At 38.2% G+C, this 16,610-nt stretch overlaps 1 protein-coding gene across 1 annotated transcript in view; it reads left to right on the top strand.

Annotated features, from left to right (window-relative positions):
• Positions 1-16,610, top strand: part of ppp2r2ba (protein phosphatase 2, regulatory subunit B, beta a) — a 38,312-nt gene that overhangs the window by 1,161 nt on the left and 20,541 nt on the right. The gene's annotated exons all lie outside the window — the stretch shown is intronic.

Genomic DNA, 16,610 nt, shown 5'->3' with positions numbered 1-16,610 from the left:
TAGTGTACAGTGCAGTCTGTGATGGTCATAGTCACAGACCTTTACAGCCTGTAGAGCTGAAACTGTATATATCCTGGGAGGAAGACAAAATGACATCCATGCGTGTCAGTCATACACTCATGTATTCTCCGGCTCATCACATCCGATACCTTTTCTCTTTTTTTCAGAGTTTTGTATCCCATTTTCTCTCTTCTGCTGTTCTTCTAGGCTTATTAGTCCTTTGAAATATAATTAACTTGCTCTTATTTTGTAAGGTACGTTTTCTACAAGGGTTAAAAGAAAAATAAATAAATCAAAATGTTTGTATATTATACAAAAGATAAAAAATTAAACCAAAACCAAATTATAAAAATAGAACAAAAAAAATAAAAAATAAATAATGTTTGTTAAAAGGCACTATCACAAACATGCATAAAATAAAAAGTAATTATAAAATAATAATATTAATATATGACATTTTATAAGTGCCTTTCAAAACAATCAATAACGTGTTACACTTTATTAGGTACTGGAGTGAATTATATTAAGATGATGTTCTAATGATATGGCCACCCTATTTAAAAATTACCTTAAAAACTACATTAGAACTACCTCTTAATATAATGCACTACAGTATGACTCCATCACCCACTATGACCTTAATTAGAAACACATAGACGAATAATCACCTTTGTGACAGTTTCTTCTTAAAAACTGAGAAATTAATACGTTGTAAAAGTAGAATTCATGGCAGAGCTGCTGTAATGGATGTATTAGATTGTAACTAATAAAGTAGTCAGTGAGTGCTTGTGGGTTAAAGGAGCCCAAGAGACATTGGATTTCAGACAGATTTCTGCAGAAAACGAGCCATGGATTTACAGACTTCATATAATAGCTGTGACAAACTATCACCATGACATGGTGAAATAGTAATAACGAAAAAGTATTAACTTAAAGTAGTTACAATATTATCTCTGTGACAGCTGAAAAAGGGCCATCCATCCATCCAGCCATCTGTAGAATGTAACTGAAATCTCTGGAAAGTGGCTAATATTATAGAATTGAAGATCTCTTTTCAATTTCACAGCTGCGTTTGCATCGTTTCAAAGTGATGTTTGATGTGACGTTGAATTAATTTGACCAGTTGGGTCCTTTATGCTCCGAGATGTTACAAAGTCAGGTCAACAAACTATGTTTCTCTCTTCACATCCACTCCCACTCTCTTGGCTCTTATTTTCAATCCGTCTGCCTCAGACAAGGGAGTGGTACAATAGAGGAAGTGATAGATCAGTAAACATTGAGCTTCTCCGCTCAGCCAAAGCAATATGATATGTGATCCAAAGCAGCACTCTGTGTGGAGAAATAGAAAACAATTGTACTCAGAGAGAACGAGTGAGAGATGTTGGAGCCCCAGTGCTGGAGGCCAGCAGGGTGTGATGACACAGCAGATAACCTTGGAAAACATATGTGTAAAAAAATGAGGCTATCCCTTCTGCACGCAATCTGCTGTCTGCATGATGTGTTTGTGCACAGTTTGGATGATGCACATGTTTACACTTAAAATAAACAAGTGCCTTAGTGTTTGTTTATGCTTATGTTTGCACTTCCTGCCATGACCTTGTTCCCAGCATTTGCCCTTCCATTAGAGCTGCTGGTCTTGAGGAGCTGGTTTGTGCTTCCTAAGTCCTCCTTGTTCTTCTCAAGACTCCTAAACCCCTCCCTCCCACCTCTTTAGCATCTCCCAGGATTCATGTTCACGCCAGCTGAGCAGAGTTTACCCCAGGGGAAGATGAGTGTGCAGTTACCATGTTAGTGGAAAATATCTTATATAAGCCAAGTACTGGACCATACTGTGTGTTCCCTTTTTTAACTGTGCCATTGTGGAGATCAGTATGCCAGTATCACTTGGATTCACCTAGGTCTCAAGGTCTTGAAGGGATTCAGCGCCAGCTTTTAACTCTGTCTTTTCATCATGTGTGTGCCTTGTATATATCTCTTTGTATACATTTGAATTTTGACCCATTCTCATTTTCCCAATTCTACGTGAATCTGTCAGTTCTGGTGTGATGGATTAAGTCTTAAAGGGTTCTGATGGGTGTGTGTGTTTGTTTGTGTGGCTCCCATCTGCTGTCTTGAGTTGGTGTCAGGGAAAAATTTGTGTCCCCAACTGACACCTCACCACATCTCAAGCTGCCATCAATCAACAGAGCCAGTCCTGCCTCAGCTTCCTCATCTTCCTCCTTCATGTTTCTGTAGTGTCTGAGGGAAATACTCTGATACATTATTTGTTTGAGTGTAACTATAAAAAGAAAAGTAGAGCAGTAAATATTTAGGATTAGATCTGTGACAAGGACGTTTTTGTGATTATGATGCTTGTCATGTGTCTTATGGTGTAAGGTTGTTTTTTTGAAGATTTGGCATTTTATTTAAAAGAAGAGCTGCAAGCTTCTCATAGCAGTGCCCGAGGGGGACCTCTGTTGGCATTTTGACAAAGTTTGACATCCAGTTGGAGTTTGGTTGGTGAGGTGTGTATGTATGCCGTTATCTTACATCCTACAGTGTTGTCGTTATCGTGACAGACACCCACTTCACGTCCCATCCTTGCGTGTCGCCAGAGACAAACACCCTACATATAGACACTCACATAAGGATTCCACACAATAGTACATAGGACTGTTCAGTTTCAGTTTGGTCAGCTTTTCTGTGCAGAAACTGGAAAGATAAAAAGGATACCACAAAGATAGACAAAAATGTGGTAGAAGAGTGTGGTAGTTTGGAAAGACCCCTTTGTGCAAAGAACTTCTTATTAAAGTCATTTTGGCTGCCCTAGACAAAAGATGTCAAAACATGGGCAGATCTTCATTCGTTGTTTGAAAATGCTGGTCCTACATCCCTGTGTTCAAAAGTTTCAAAAATGGCCATAGGGACTTGCAATACAGCCCGGGACACATTTCTTACAGTGTCAGAAATGTAGGATGACCATTTCACGGTCTAAATGTTGCTGAGATCTACAACCCAGCCAGTAGAACCAGAGCTTGACTTGACACTTGTATGATGCTCCAAGTTCTTGCTGGAAAGACATTTCAGTCATCACAAAGTTAGGTTTGTGTCCATGGAAAATGACAGCTCATATCAGTAAGATGCTCATGTTCATGCTTATGTAACATAAAAAAATAAGTCCTTACCTCAAGTCTAACCGCATTCATGTTGCACAATGTGACGAAAATTTCATCATCTCTTCAGTCCAGTCCCCAGTCTGTAGAGGGACAAACTGTCCACAGCCCTGGTGCACTGACTGCGAGTGTGCCAGGACTTGTTTCACATGTAACATTTATTTTAATGTCTTTAACACAGTTTATTTATTTATTCTGTACTTTTTCACATGATTCAGTCAAACAAAGAAAAAGCAGTGCTTCTTCTCGTTATTGCTACTGTCCAGTGTTGCCCTTATGTTTTGGAGTGAGCATGTGTGGAACGTGTTCATGTCCATGTCCCCAACTGTCAGATAAAAAGGGAGCCTTTGCACATCCCATGTCTGTGTCCATCTCTGGAGAAGGTTATGAGGAAAGTAGGAAATAGGGCCTCAAGACAGCTGCTACTTTATATTTCACAACCCTACAGGTTTAGAAAACAACTGCCCTCAAAGGGTTTTGCACTCCCTTAAAGTTGGTTTTTAACTGATGCATTCTACAGTTCCCATATTGTTGCTCGATCGTGTCCTTTATTAGACCCTGTTGCACTCATGCCTTTAAATTCGTGTACTGAATATCTTAACATCACCTTTCTTTTTAAATGGGAACCCCGTTAACATCACAATGATATCGTTAGGGTTATTTTTTCCAATGTTAAAACTTTACAGAAAAGATAAGTTATAGGTATAGTATGGTATAGTACTCTCTATAATGAAAGGAGCTCCTAAAAGGAGCTTCATCTGTAATATTTGTGAAAAGTTGTCCTTTAAAGAGAATTATACATTTACAATCTGCTGTGTCAACATCTGCTCTGCAGAAATGCTCTAGAACAAGTTCCGTTCATTCTTACTTATTCAACGTGTTCTTCTACAGCAGGAATTTGTTACAAAATAAGAAATTTGTGTCTGTTTTTCGAACGGACTGAAGTATTGAAGCAGTGTTATTTTGCTGTTTATTTATAAATGGCATTTTTTTCTCTTTTGTTTTTTTGTTTGCAGGTGGTAAAAAGGGGCCAGATTAGTTAGACTATCAAGAAACTAAGGAATGTGTGTTAGTTGTTCTGTAGCATGCTTTATGACTTCAACTGTATTGTGCTTGTAATGTAGTAAAGTTAAAGCTGCAAAAATCAATAAATTATATAAACAATGGATGTGTAGATTGAAAGGTTTCATTCCTAATGACAAAAACACAAAGAAATATCACTACTGCTGTTCCTAACAGCTCTCTGGATAATTTTAGCATCTTTTAGCTTTTTGTTTTGGTTTTATGCTCATTGCATCATTTCCAGCCCCATTATAGAGATGCTAGCAAATAAGCTCTGTAAGAAGAAATCCGCTGTATACTACCAGCCGATAACTTGATGTGACCCTATGTATTAATATAAATTAAGAAAACCAGTGAAAAAAACCAATAGCATGTTTTGGAAAAATATGAAGTGCAATTAATGATTTGTATAAGTATGAAGTAAAAGCAACATGTAGTTGCGCTGAAATGTCTCCTTTGAATTTCAGTAGGTGGATCTCAGGAGTCTCAGGGAACTTAAACGAATGTGATATTGCCCTCAACAGAGAGAAGAAAACACCATAACAGATCAGTCTCTTTCTCACACAGTGTTATCCAAAGTGTCACCTTACCATAAATACTTCCCACTAGGTCTCTGCAGTAAGCTTACATGAACACAGGGAAAGAAGAAATCATCACAGAGGGTCTCCTCATGCTTACAGCCTCAAAGGAGGTGGTGCATCATTACAGCAAACACAGTAATTCAATTCTCTGTTTTCTTTCTCGCTGATTTAAGATGTAAATGTTTCACCTCTGGCCTCTAGCATCATAGTGATCCTCAGTGTTTTGAACTGACTGTGTTACACAGCATTGCCTATAACCCTGTTGGAAGCTTTAGAGCCAGACAAAGAGGCTCCTTATGGAGCCCAGCTGCTGGGCCTTTTTTCTCTCTGGCAGGCTACAGCTCAGAGACATAGCCACTACTGGGTTTGGAGTATATATATAGAACATCACGATGGGTTTCCTCTTTCTCTCAGTCTCCCTCTCCATCTACCCGTTTCTGTGGTTTTTGTAAAAGTTCCCGATTGGTTGTTATGTGCAGAGCTCCAATAACATTAGTTCATTGAAACTTAATGTAAGGCAAGGTTCTTTAATTTTATGTTGTTTGCTTTTAAAATATTTTTAAATCAGTATTTGGTGCAAATGTTATAATTGGGAAAATTAAACCAGTGTGAGATATAATTTGATGTGGTGTAGCAACTTGTTAGTATAGACATGGCAATGGTTTGAATACTTTCTTGATGTAATTAAAAATGGTTTCCATTATGTTCTCTATTCTTTTTGTGCTTTTCATTGTCATCTACAATCAATACAATTAAAATTATGCTACCCTTGGCAAAGCTATAACCAGTGTTTGGCATACTCTGGTGATACAAATGGAAGACTTTCTTGTCTGCATCCCAGCCTTTTAAAAATGTGTGAAGTTAAGCTAGAAGAACAGACTAGCATGAATGAAAATTTAATGAGGTTGTGCAGCAGTGGAGATAATAATACAGGAGATGATAAAACACTGTGTTATTTGGTAGCAACTGTACGGATTTAAAATAATGCAACTGAAAGAAGAACAAATTCACAGATAAAAAGTATGTACAAGTCTGTACAAGTTATCATACGTACAAGTCAGCCTAATATTGGTACCACACTGAATATTTTTGTAGTTTAGGGACACGAGGAAGGATGGCTGAATGGCAGAAAAAAATTACATTTGGTTTTGTTGTATAAGAATTAAACAATTACACAAAAGATCACAAAATGGTGGTAGGCTTACCTCTCTTACATGTATTGTCCAGACAGAAATCACAAACCTTAACAACATCAACCTTTGTATGATTAATACTGTTCAAATGGTTACAATATATATATGTTTACATTAACAATGGATCAACCTTTCTTTGTGGCTTCCCTTGTGTGGGTTTCCTCTAGGTACTCTGGTTTCCTACAGTTCAAAAATAGGTTAGGTGTGCTAGGTTAATTGGTGACTCCAAATTGGCCATTTGTAAATTGTGCAAGTGTGAGTTGTTGTCTGTGTGTCTATGTCTCTCTGTGTTGGCCCTGAGATAGACTGGTGACGTGTCCAGGGTGTACCCTGCCTCTCACCCAATGACAGGTGGGATAGGCTCCACCACCCACACGACCTTGAACAGGGTAATGGACGGATGAATCAAATACTAAGGATAACTGAAAGGGATGCTCCTAGTGATGGACCCACAGAACTTTGTCTCCAGACTCTACAGAAGATTCAATTCATAAAATATTGTCTTGATTCAGCTTCACTGCTTGCATTATCTTTACGGCCACAACAAAAAGAGTTAAAGGAATTGGATGCAGTTCCACCATTTGGCCAGAAACACAACTTTGAAGAAATGTTCAGTACCTGCTGGATGTGTAACACATAGACAATATTCTAAATTAGCTGCACATATACAACACTTTTCTATCTAATCTGTACTACTGACAACAAGACAACTGCAAGATGCTGGCCTGGCCATCAGGAGCAACTTGGGGTTCATTGTCTTGTAATATTGATTAGTATAGTTGCGTGAGCAGCACCAGCAACAAAGAACTTTAAGTGAAAATGAATGACTATAAAAACATATTTGAAAAACATTACCCTGTCCTATTACAACACATGTCCCTGTTACAAAATTAAAAAGCTGGTGAGAGAAAAGGAAGTCAAGGAAGTTGTCCTGTAATCTGTTTTGAGTGTGAAAATGAATCCATGAGTTAGCTATGAATGTGATGAGGATTTTTCTAAGGGAAACTGTGACTTAATAAGAAAATAAGATTACAGATAGAAAAGATAGAGAGCATGAGGACCCAGCTGTTGTTTCCCTTTCTGATTTCTCAGAGTGCCCCTGATCTGACTGACCTTAGTGTTCCCTGGAGAAAAGGGTTCACCACAGGTTTCCTAGGATTCCTGACAGATTAGGAAGACTGCATGCTCACACCCATCCTGTATAGGACAGACAAAGGACAAAGCCTGGACACACACTTGTAGTTTATCTGTACCCTAACCAAATGCTGCAGAAAGTCAAGACGTGTGACTAGAAGAGAAACATAACAATGCTATCTGGCCTGGTGGACAGACAGATTTATATGACCTGAGGGGCCCTTGGGGGTGAATCTCAGTTTCTTGTAGAAACCCAACCATACCAACATGGGGAAAAGCTGTTCAGTTATTCAGTTAGATCTTGATTTAAATGCCCATTTATAGTTTCCCAGCAAACGTCTCCATATCCCTCTGAAAATAGCCACACTTTGTTGCAGAGTCATCACCGTCCTGCTCGCACAGAATAACCTGAAACTTTAGATCGAAATATTGCAGGAATCAAAACCAAAACATAGTCTGGAGCAAAAATAATTATAAAGAGCTGTTGAGGAGGTGTTTGTTGTGTTTTCTTTCTGTCAGCACTATGGACAGGATATAGTGGCATGAATTCTACACATACAACATAACACTGAATTAATAATACAGTCTAATGCTTCTGCATAAAGCAACAGACAGCAGTAGTGGATGAAGTACCAGTCTGTGTCTACTTTCTGTCTCTGTTTTACTCACTCTGCAACCTCACAGCCCCCATCCCTGAATACACAAGTACACACACAAGTACAAAACAAAACTGTGTGCATTGATAGATGGAACATGTCACATGATGAGTCATAAATCAGCTAACCCTCTCTTTCCATCTGCTCCTCTTTTTATAGTGTTTTAGATTTCTGATATTCACAATTTGTGATAAACAAACTGTATACGCAGCACATTTATACAAGTACACACAGCAAGAAACATCTTATTTATAGCTGTTCTTGTCATGCAGGAAAGGAGGCTGGTGGAGTACCCCTGCATGAACATTATTAGTCATCATCTACGCCTATTTAAGCCAGTATAATAGTGGGAAGTAAAAAAGCAAAACATCAATAGTCTTTTTATCAAGAGCCATGCAAGTGTGTCATCACATGTTACACAAATTACAGGACATGCTTCTCTTCTTAAAACTTTTCTTTCTGCCTGTTTTTTAAAATCATGTATTACTGATCAATAAATTACTGCTAATGTGTCTATATCTTCATTTTTCTTGAAACAAGCAGTTGTAATCTTTCTGGAACTGAATATATACTGTAGCCTATTGACAGGCACCATATTGTATCTTACAGGAATTTATATAGAATAAATTCAATACAGAGACAGCGAAAGGGATGATTTGTGTTTTTCCTTTACACTGCTTGCAAAAGAAAATAGTCAGCAGTCAGGCATTTATTTGATGAATCTGGTATTTCTGGCCAGATTTACTGGTAAATTATTTGGTTAAAAATTTTCTCAGGTTTTATTTTTCGTTTAGCATTTTTATTGTTATTCTAACAACACTACTGAAAAGCTCTGCCATTGTGGTCCAGGCTGAATCTGAACAATCACTTTGCTGTACTTTTTTTTCTGTACTAATTTGCAAATGTTAACATGCTAACAACTAACAGTGAACATAATAATCACTACATTCACTACTGCCTCACAGAGCCACTGTTGTGGCTCTAGTCTCTTTATGTCATGTCTATTTGAAGTATCCCTCTTCTCAAAAAATATGTTTTGCTTATGTTTTTTTAACTTTCCTTTTTCGGAACGTTTGACACTCCAATTAAAGTATTTTGGAAAATAACCAGAAACTTAAAGAAGTGTGATATGGCTGATAACTTCTACAATATACAATAAGAATGGTGAAAGAGGAGAATATTTGTTTTGAGCCGTTAAACTGGCAATGAACAATTTTTAAATGTTTAATTTAAATAAAATTAGAACAGGTTGCTATTAATAATTTTTAGCTTTAGTTAAATGGAAGTTTTTGTGTAAAACCTATATGAGATGGTTCATTGTTCAAGCAGAGTTATTTTAACATCTTGATGATTACTGGACTGGGGCCATTAACTGGATTTGTTAGAGAACAATGTATAACTGAATTTAATACTAAATATTTAAATATTATACTTGCATTGATGTTGTCATACTGTTGCAGGACTACACTTTATAGTCTTTCTATATTTAGGCCCATGCAACTTTAGTTCTGCAAATGTGCACAACATCTCTGTAAGTCTGCCAGTGTTAACCAGCTGGCTAATTTTCAGCTGCAGTTTTTTGGCAAGATGTTCACAAACCATTGAAGATGCCACAAAAACAGTAAGAACAACAAAATAAGCATTCTTAAGGCAGGTGCCATGCAGCGTAAGGGAAAGTACTATTACAGCAACAAAATCAACTATCCTGTACTTGTACTTCGCACAAGCAAAGTAAACGAACAAAACAGTCAAACAATACTAAATGCAGAGCAGTAAAAGTTAATTTGTACAATGGAAGTATCATGCAGTGTTGTAGGGCAGAGCATGTAGGTTTGTTAGTTCTCATTTATTATTCTTTCTGAAATTCCTTTTGCATCTGTTGCAACAATTGCCATTACAATTACAAACCGACATCAAACAACTCAAACATCACATGATCCATTATGAATGAGACAAAAGAAACAACTGTCATTTCAAAGGATTTCTGTGCACGTGCAGTCCACAGCAATACCGGCTTGTAACTGATGGTAACAGTGCTAGAAATTTGTATTTTCCTTTGTGTTAAGTAGAAGAAATGTCTCCAGTCAACTAATTGATCCACACTCACCTGATACTTCATCTAACATGACCAACTTTTTGTTTGTATAAAGAGTAAATAGAACCAGAGTGAAGGTGCATCCCTGTGGGGCCTCTGTGTAGACAACAAGAGGGCAAGGAACTCCACATTTTAAGATTTTAAAAACATTTCCATTAAAATACCTGGTCTTATAGTCTCTCTCTTACAGACAGATGAGAAATCTATGAACAATGGCTGTTATCACAATATATCAATGCTACTAGTCAAAAACTGCTTAAAACCACTTGTTTTTAGCACATAAACTGTAAATGAAGGAGTAACATTCTTGCATGTTATTGTGTGGTTATAAAGGTCAAGTGTGTTTGAGGGTGGATTCTCCCACAAATGTCTAATTTTGACTGAAGGATGACAAAATACTGTATGTCTAAGATCATACCAGACATCTTCATCTTCACTTCAAATTAAAAGAATTAAATTATTTGTTAAGTAGTTGAGTGTTTTGTGTGTTGACCAGCTCTGTCTCCCAGGAATTTAAACAGATTCCAAATCCCACCACTGATGCCATTAGCATACTATGGATTCACTTCTTTCTTTTTTCCAGTGGGATTATCCAGACGTGACTGAATGAGACTCTGTGGGATCAGCACTTGTTATCTCATTTGCTCAACATATTCAGAGGCAAAAGACAAGAGGATGACGTGAACCTAAAATTAAAAAAACACTTTAAATGACCTTCCTACGTACCTAACAGCAAGGGTATCACTATAACAACAAACTGTGTTGATAGACATAGAAAGTTTGTTCCCATTCTGTTATATATGAGCTATGTTCAGTTTGTTCCCAACCTTGGCTCTCAGTGATTAGCTCACATTGATCTGACCAAATGCCTCTGTAACCCACCTAACATAAAATGTGTTTGGAGGCCTGGTGTGTGACAAAGTACAATACTGACTCTAAATTAGGTTTTCGACCAGCAGCCTATTTAGCTCTCGGAAATGACTTACAATAAATATTTTTGAGTGCCACGACCTGAAAAGACCGAAGCAATCTATCCTAAGAGGCATTAAGTTTTTTCTTTCGTTTGTAATGACCTGCACATTGCCTTATACCATTCCTGCTCACAGTGACATTGTTCCAAGTACGTTTTGTAGTATTCACTTTGGCAAAACTGTACTTGGAAATGAAGCAGCTCAGGAGAGCAGTAGCATTGCTGTGATTTAGATGCTGTGGGTAGTGGGGTGTATTTCATTGAGCCCATCTGGCCTGTTTGAAAGTGTTGCTGAGTCTAAGAGAGGCGGTCAGGCGGTAGAATGGAGAAGGAGATGGATGGGGTGATGGGTAAAGGGGGGAGGGGAGAAGATGAGAGTGCAGATTTGGGGGGAAAAAGAAGCTCTTTTCCAGCAGAGTTGAATCTCAGGCTTGGCTATGGCACACTGCTCTGCCTGTTTTCATACCAAGTACTCGGTTCTGGCTCCTAACCAGCTTCAACCAACCAATGTTTCTGAACCCCCACAACCCGCTCACTTTCTTTTCTGTTTACTTCGCTGAAGTTTTGGTTCAACCCTCTCTTCCCCCTCTTCATCTTTCTGACTCCTATTAGTGCCTTCTTCTTTTGAATTTCTGTATTCATTTCCTCTTACCTTAAGTCTGTGACAGCCTCTTTTCTCCAGCCTTCCGGTAGTACAGAGGAGTGTGGGATAGGGCCAAGGCCTCGAGGTTTCCATAGTGATACTTTGTGCCTTGATGTCATTAGTATTGACGGTGTGCAACTAGGCCAAGCTGTCCTGGCACAGGGGTTGGGTCCTGTTTACCCCAAACTTAAATGTTTATTGTGAGCATTTGTGTGTCTGTGCATTACTCAGTCTGTCTGCTGCTATGCTATATTATGTATTTAGATTTGTATAAAATCAAAGTATAAGTAAGTCCCATGAAAAAGCTCTTAGTGTGAAACAGCATGCTATGTATCCAGAAGCTGGATTAGCACCAGGGAGAGGCTTGGCCCTGTGGAAATGGCTGTTTCATGAAGAAACATCCCCTCTGCTTGCTCAATGTATGATTACTAAAGCGTGTCTGGAGAGCACAACTCCCAGCCCGACTCCCTGTCTTGCTCTTCATTCCTTTGGCTGCTTCACTGCCTCGTCTGTCGGTGGAGATGGACGTCTCCTTAGCACCACTCCCCTGAGAAATGTATGCGTTTGCTCATGTGCCCACGTGTATGACCTCATATATCTTTGGCTAATACTCAGATGCAAAATATCAGCTGGCAGGTTGTGACCTCTGTGTTATGGGTGTAATTAGTTCTGCTTGGTGACTGAGGCCAGGGATGGACAAAATATGGATCCTATATTGATGACATGCAGGATAGCACATGTATAGTGCTCACGTCCACAAACATGATGTTTTTATATAAATAAAAAAATCTTTGCCACAAAAAAACACCCACTACAAACAATTCCAGAAAAGTTGGGATAATTACAAGAGAATTTCCAAGGCACTGAAAATCATTGATCGTCCCTAGAATATCCCTCTAAAAGTGTTATAAGATGGAGAGGAGTAATAGGTGTTTAAAATTAAATCAAAACTGTCATAATATTTGTAAATATTTGTAAAACTCTAAATATTACAATAAGTTTGATATAGTTTTTGGAAATATTATTGTAAATGAAAAATAAAACAGACTATACGTAGCATTAATTTCCTCAGGTTTAAACAAAACATGTAATATTTCCTTTTGCCAGATGGTGGTGCTCTAAGATCAGCTCTTTCAAAAACGGACGTAGAAGACACTCAAGTTCTATTGAATGTCTAACGAATGTTTCTATTGTGTATAGATAAATTGACAGACGGAGGGATAGATGGGTGGACCGACGGACAGACAGACATAAAGATAGATAGATAGATACATACATCGATACATACAGTACATTGTACATTTTTATTTGAATGTTTAATACTGTAGACAGAATGAAATGGCCTCATTATTCATAGAATTTTATTGTTTCATTACCTGCATATCTTTTTATGTCCTCAGAAGAAAGTGTTTTTGACAGACAGCCAGCATGATAAACAGACAGATGGACAGACTACTGTTGCCAGCCAGTCTCCTCAGTTTCCTAACACAGTGGTGAGTGCCCGAGGCTACAGAGATCCCTCATCTCAGATCAATACACTGAGCAGTAAGACCAAGCCCTGTTCAAATGAAAACTGGCTGGGCAACCCCACTGACTAGTGACTGACAAGTGGCATGAATTTATCATCACACTGTATGTGTGTGCGTGTGTGTGTGTATTTGTGTGAGGTGCATTGTGTATGTCTGGTTGATAGAAAAGTGTGGATGGACAGCTTGCCACCCTATGGGCACCATGACTACACTCTATCTGTGAACCACGCTGGCAGCTGCTCTGCCAAATGGGATTTTCCTGGAGATTATAGCCTTAAGTGTGACATGTATGTGTTTGTCTTTGTTGTTGATGAAGGATGTGTGTGGACTATTGTAATAAAGCCGTGCGATTTTTTTTTTGTGTGTGTGCTTGTGTGTGTGTGCATGTGTGTGTCTGTGTGTGTATGTTTAAGTGTGTGGGGGAGTCTTGAACTAAGGTGCACAGAGAACATGTTCTGTTGTCACATGGGGCGGGTTGAAACATGACTGCATGGCTGCAGGGAACCCTCTCTGGCAAGCTGTGATGACAAAAAGGGAGGGAATATGTTCAGATTCGGGGTTAGGCTTTTTCCACACTGCTGCAACTCTCATTAGTAACATTGGACAGATTCAGTGATCACCTAATAATGGTTGGTACAACACTGGGTCATTTTCTGAGTTTCATACTGATTCAATCAAGAAAAGAACATTTCCAGGTTGGGATGGGATAATTTTAGGATGTTTTTTTATGTATATAATACTTGGGCTTTAGGAATTTAAAATAGGGACATTTTTGGCTATTTTCTGACAGTTCATAGGTCAAAAAGTTATCTCATTTATGAAGAATCTAATCTACTGTTAAATTCAAATGAAAACAATCTTTATTTGCAGCATTAGAACAGATTATTTTGTCATTTAACAAATCATTTAGCTTATTATAAACTAGTGGCAAATGCCAATCACATTTGGCTAGAAGACAAAATAAATGTCTTAAGACTAGAATGCAAAGCACACAATACCATATTTACATTTTTAGCATTTTGGATTACATAAATGAACAACTTTGAAAATTACTGCAGTATTACTGTGAATTTCATTGACTAATAAATGTATGAACCCTATTATTCACTAATTGTTCAACAGTTTATTATTGATATACAACAAAAATGGATAAAAAAATCTGAAATATCTGGATATTTTTTTGTTTGTTTGTTTGGCTGTTTCATAATCACAATGTTCATTTCTGTCTAACAAAAACTCTGGCCTCTGCCATGCTGCCCCGTATGAATCCCATTTTTAGAGTGGATTCTACCTTTAACCTATTTACGTCTACTCTGCGAACATAAGCTTTGCGTGGATCTCTGGTCATGTATAGGAAACGTACCTTAGCAGTCACTCACTAACCTACTTAACCTACTTTCTACTAACCAGTCGGTTATCTCTTCACAGATAGGAAAGGGCTTTCGGATAAATATAGCATACATAACAATACACGCAATCCGTCCAGGCTTTCCAGGGAACTGAAATGGTGCCGTGCTTTGTTGTACTTCTGCATGTTCGCTCTTAATGCAACACTGATCATTTCACTAATGAAATCCAGCTTTACTACCAACATGAACTCCTCATGTTTGGCCCATTAACCCAACTGGTAGAAAACGTGTTGGGATGTGCTTGAACATGGATTGAGATGGATATGACCAAAATAATGACATTTTAAGATCTTAATTGTCCAATTATGTAGACAGCTGTAATGCTGCATTGCAATGCCAGTTCAATTGCAGTTTCCTAGCAACCAGAGAGGTACAATGCAATGATTTTTCTGTTAAGTGGCATAATTTTCCCTCAGTGAGACAAGTCTCTGTGTTCACAAAACAATCTAAACCCACTATGTGTGCATGCCTATTCACCTTTAGGGTAGGGTTTATGTCATCCTAGCTTTCTTGAATCACTGTAATGCAACAGAAACAACTGCATGTGTGTATGTATTTGTGTGTGTGGGCATCTGTGTACCCTCGGGGTGTAGTAGAGTCTGAGAAATAGCTGTATACCTGCAAACAAAATTATTTCAGTTGATTAATTTTCATCCAAAACTCTCCGTCCTGCGCTAATCATTGTACATGCATTCTTTTCAATTAGTTCATTATCAAGGGAGGTAGAGAGAAGGGGAGGTTGGGGGAGGGGAAAGGAGAGTCATGGGGAAACAGAAAATCCAATCCTGCTGGTCTGAGGTCTCGAAGCAATGGAGCATTAGTCTCATCCTGATGTAATTGGAATGGCACCAAGAGTAAAGCCTGCTGATTTAGGGAAAGCCTCTAGGCTTGATTTAATGCCCTCTACCAAAACTGTACATCCATCTTTTTATCTTTCTCTGCTTTCCTCTCCCAGGCCCTCTGATCCCCTTTCGTCACTCCCTCACCCTGTTTCGTGCACAGCCATACTGTACCTCCACTTATCTCCATCTGTACTCTATTAACAGAACAGTAGCCATATTTTAAATAGATTTTTAAAGCAAAGAGGTTATAAACAGCCAGCGGAGTGAGTATTTTCCGGCACTTTACTTATATACTGTGGCATTTTCTCCACTTGAATGACTGTGTGTTACCCTGACAGAGGTGGTGCTTTAATACTGAATAAATATCTCCAGAGAAGAGTGCAAAGACAGGGCAGATTTAGCAGGTGTATACAGGCCAGGGTGCTGCATGCCTGCGGTGCGCTGCTGCTCAGTCCCCTGACAGATGGATTGCCAGGACAATCCTATTACCCCCACTTGTTTAGCAGGTCTTAATGCCAGGGTGGGTTGCATGGCTAATCCAAGGAATGGACATTTAAAGGACGAAATTCTTTCCACTGAATGATGATTTGTAATCAGCAAGAACTCAAAATGATGATGTCATATATAAGCAGCTCTACTAAAAAGGTGTTACTGCCTATGTTTAATAAAATGGGTCATACTTTTGTTGTAAAGATGAAGAAAGTGACTTTTTAACTTTCGTTTTTTTCACAACCGTCTGGACTATGAACCACTGTGTATTACACTGTTATCATGCTTGCTGTGCATATGACATAGGGTTGGTATTATGATGACGTACACTATGCCATGAGATTATTGTATAAAATGAGATGTTGTGCCATGTTATTTCTACTGGAGTACATTGCACCATCTCTGGCTGCATCAAACACTTGTGGGCAATACTATAAATCAGTTTTGGTGTTTAGTTAACACTATCATCAGCACAAAGTTAAAGTTTTTAACCAAAGGACCAAATATCTTAAAAATAACATTTCTATCATCTCAATCGAGTGTGCTTCATATTTAGTGCTAATTAAGACGTGTTAACAATCAAACAAGGTAAAATGCGGAACATAATACTTGCCAAACATCCGCGTTTTTGTCGTGTGCATGTTAGCATTAACATTTAGTTAAAAACAACAGTTTTGCGTCAGTGTAATTGTGTATGTTATCAGTTCAGACACCACAAAAATCCTAATTTTATCATGATAAAAATGTATTTTCCATTCTTTCTCATGATGACTGGACTGAAATGTGGAAATATTTTTATCGAAAAAATAGGAAATCATTATTTTCTTTATACAACATTTTTGTGAATAAAGGTAG

This window comes from Channa argus, chromosome 10 (assembly GCF_033026475.1).
Source record: "Channa argus isolate prfri chromosome 10, Channa argus male v1.0, whole genome shotgun sequence".
Lineage (NCBI taxonomy): Eukaryota > Metazoa > Chordata > Actinopteri > Anabantiformes > Channidae > Channa > Channa argus.
This window is presented reverse-complemented; position numbering and strand designations above follow the sequence as displayed.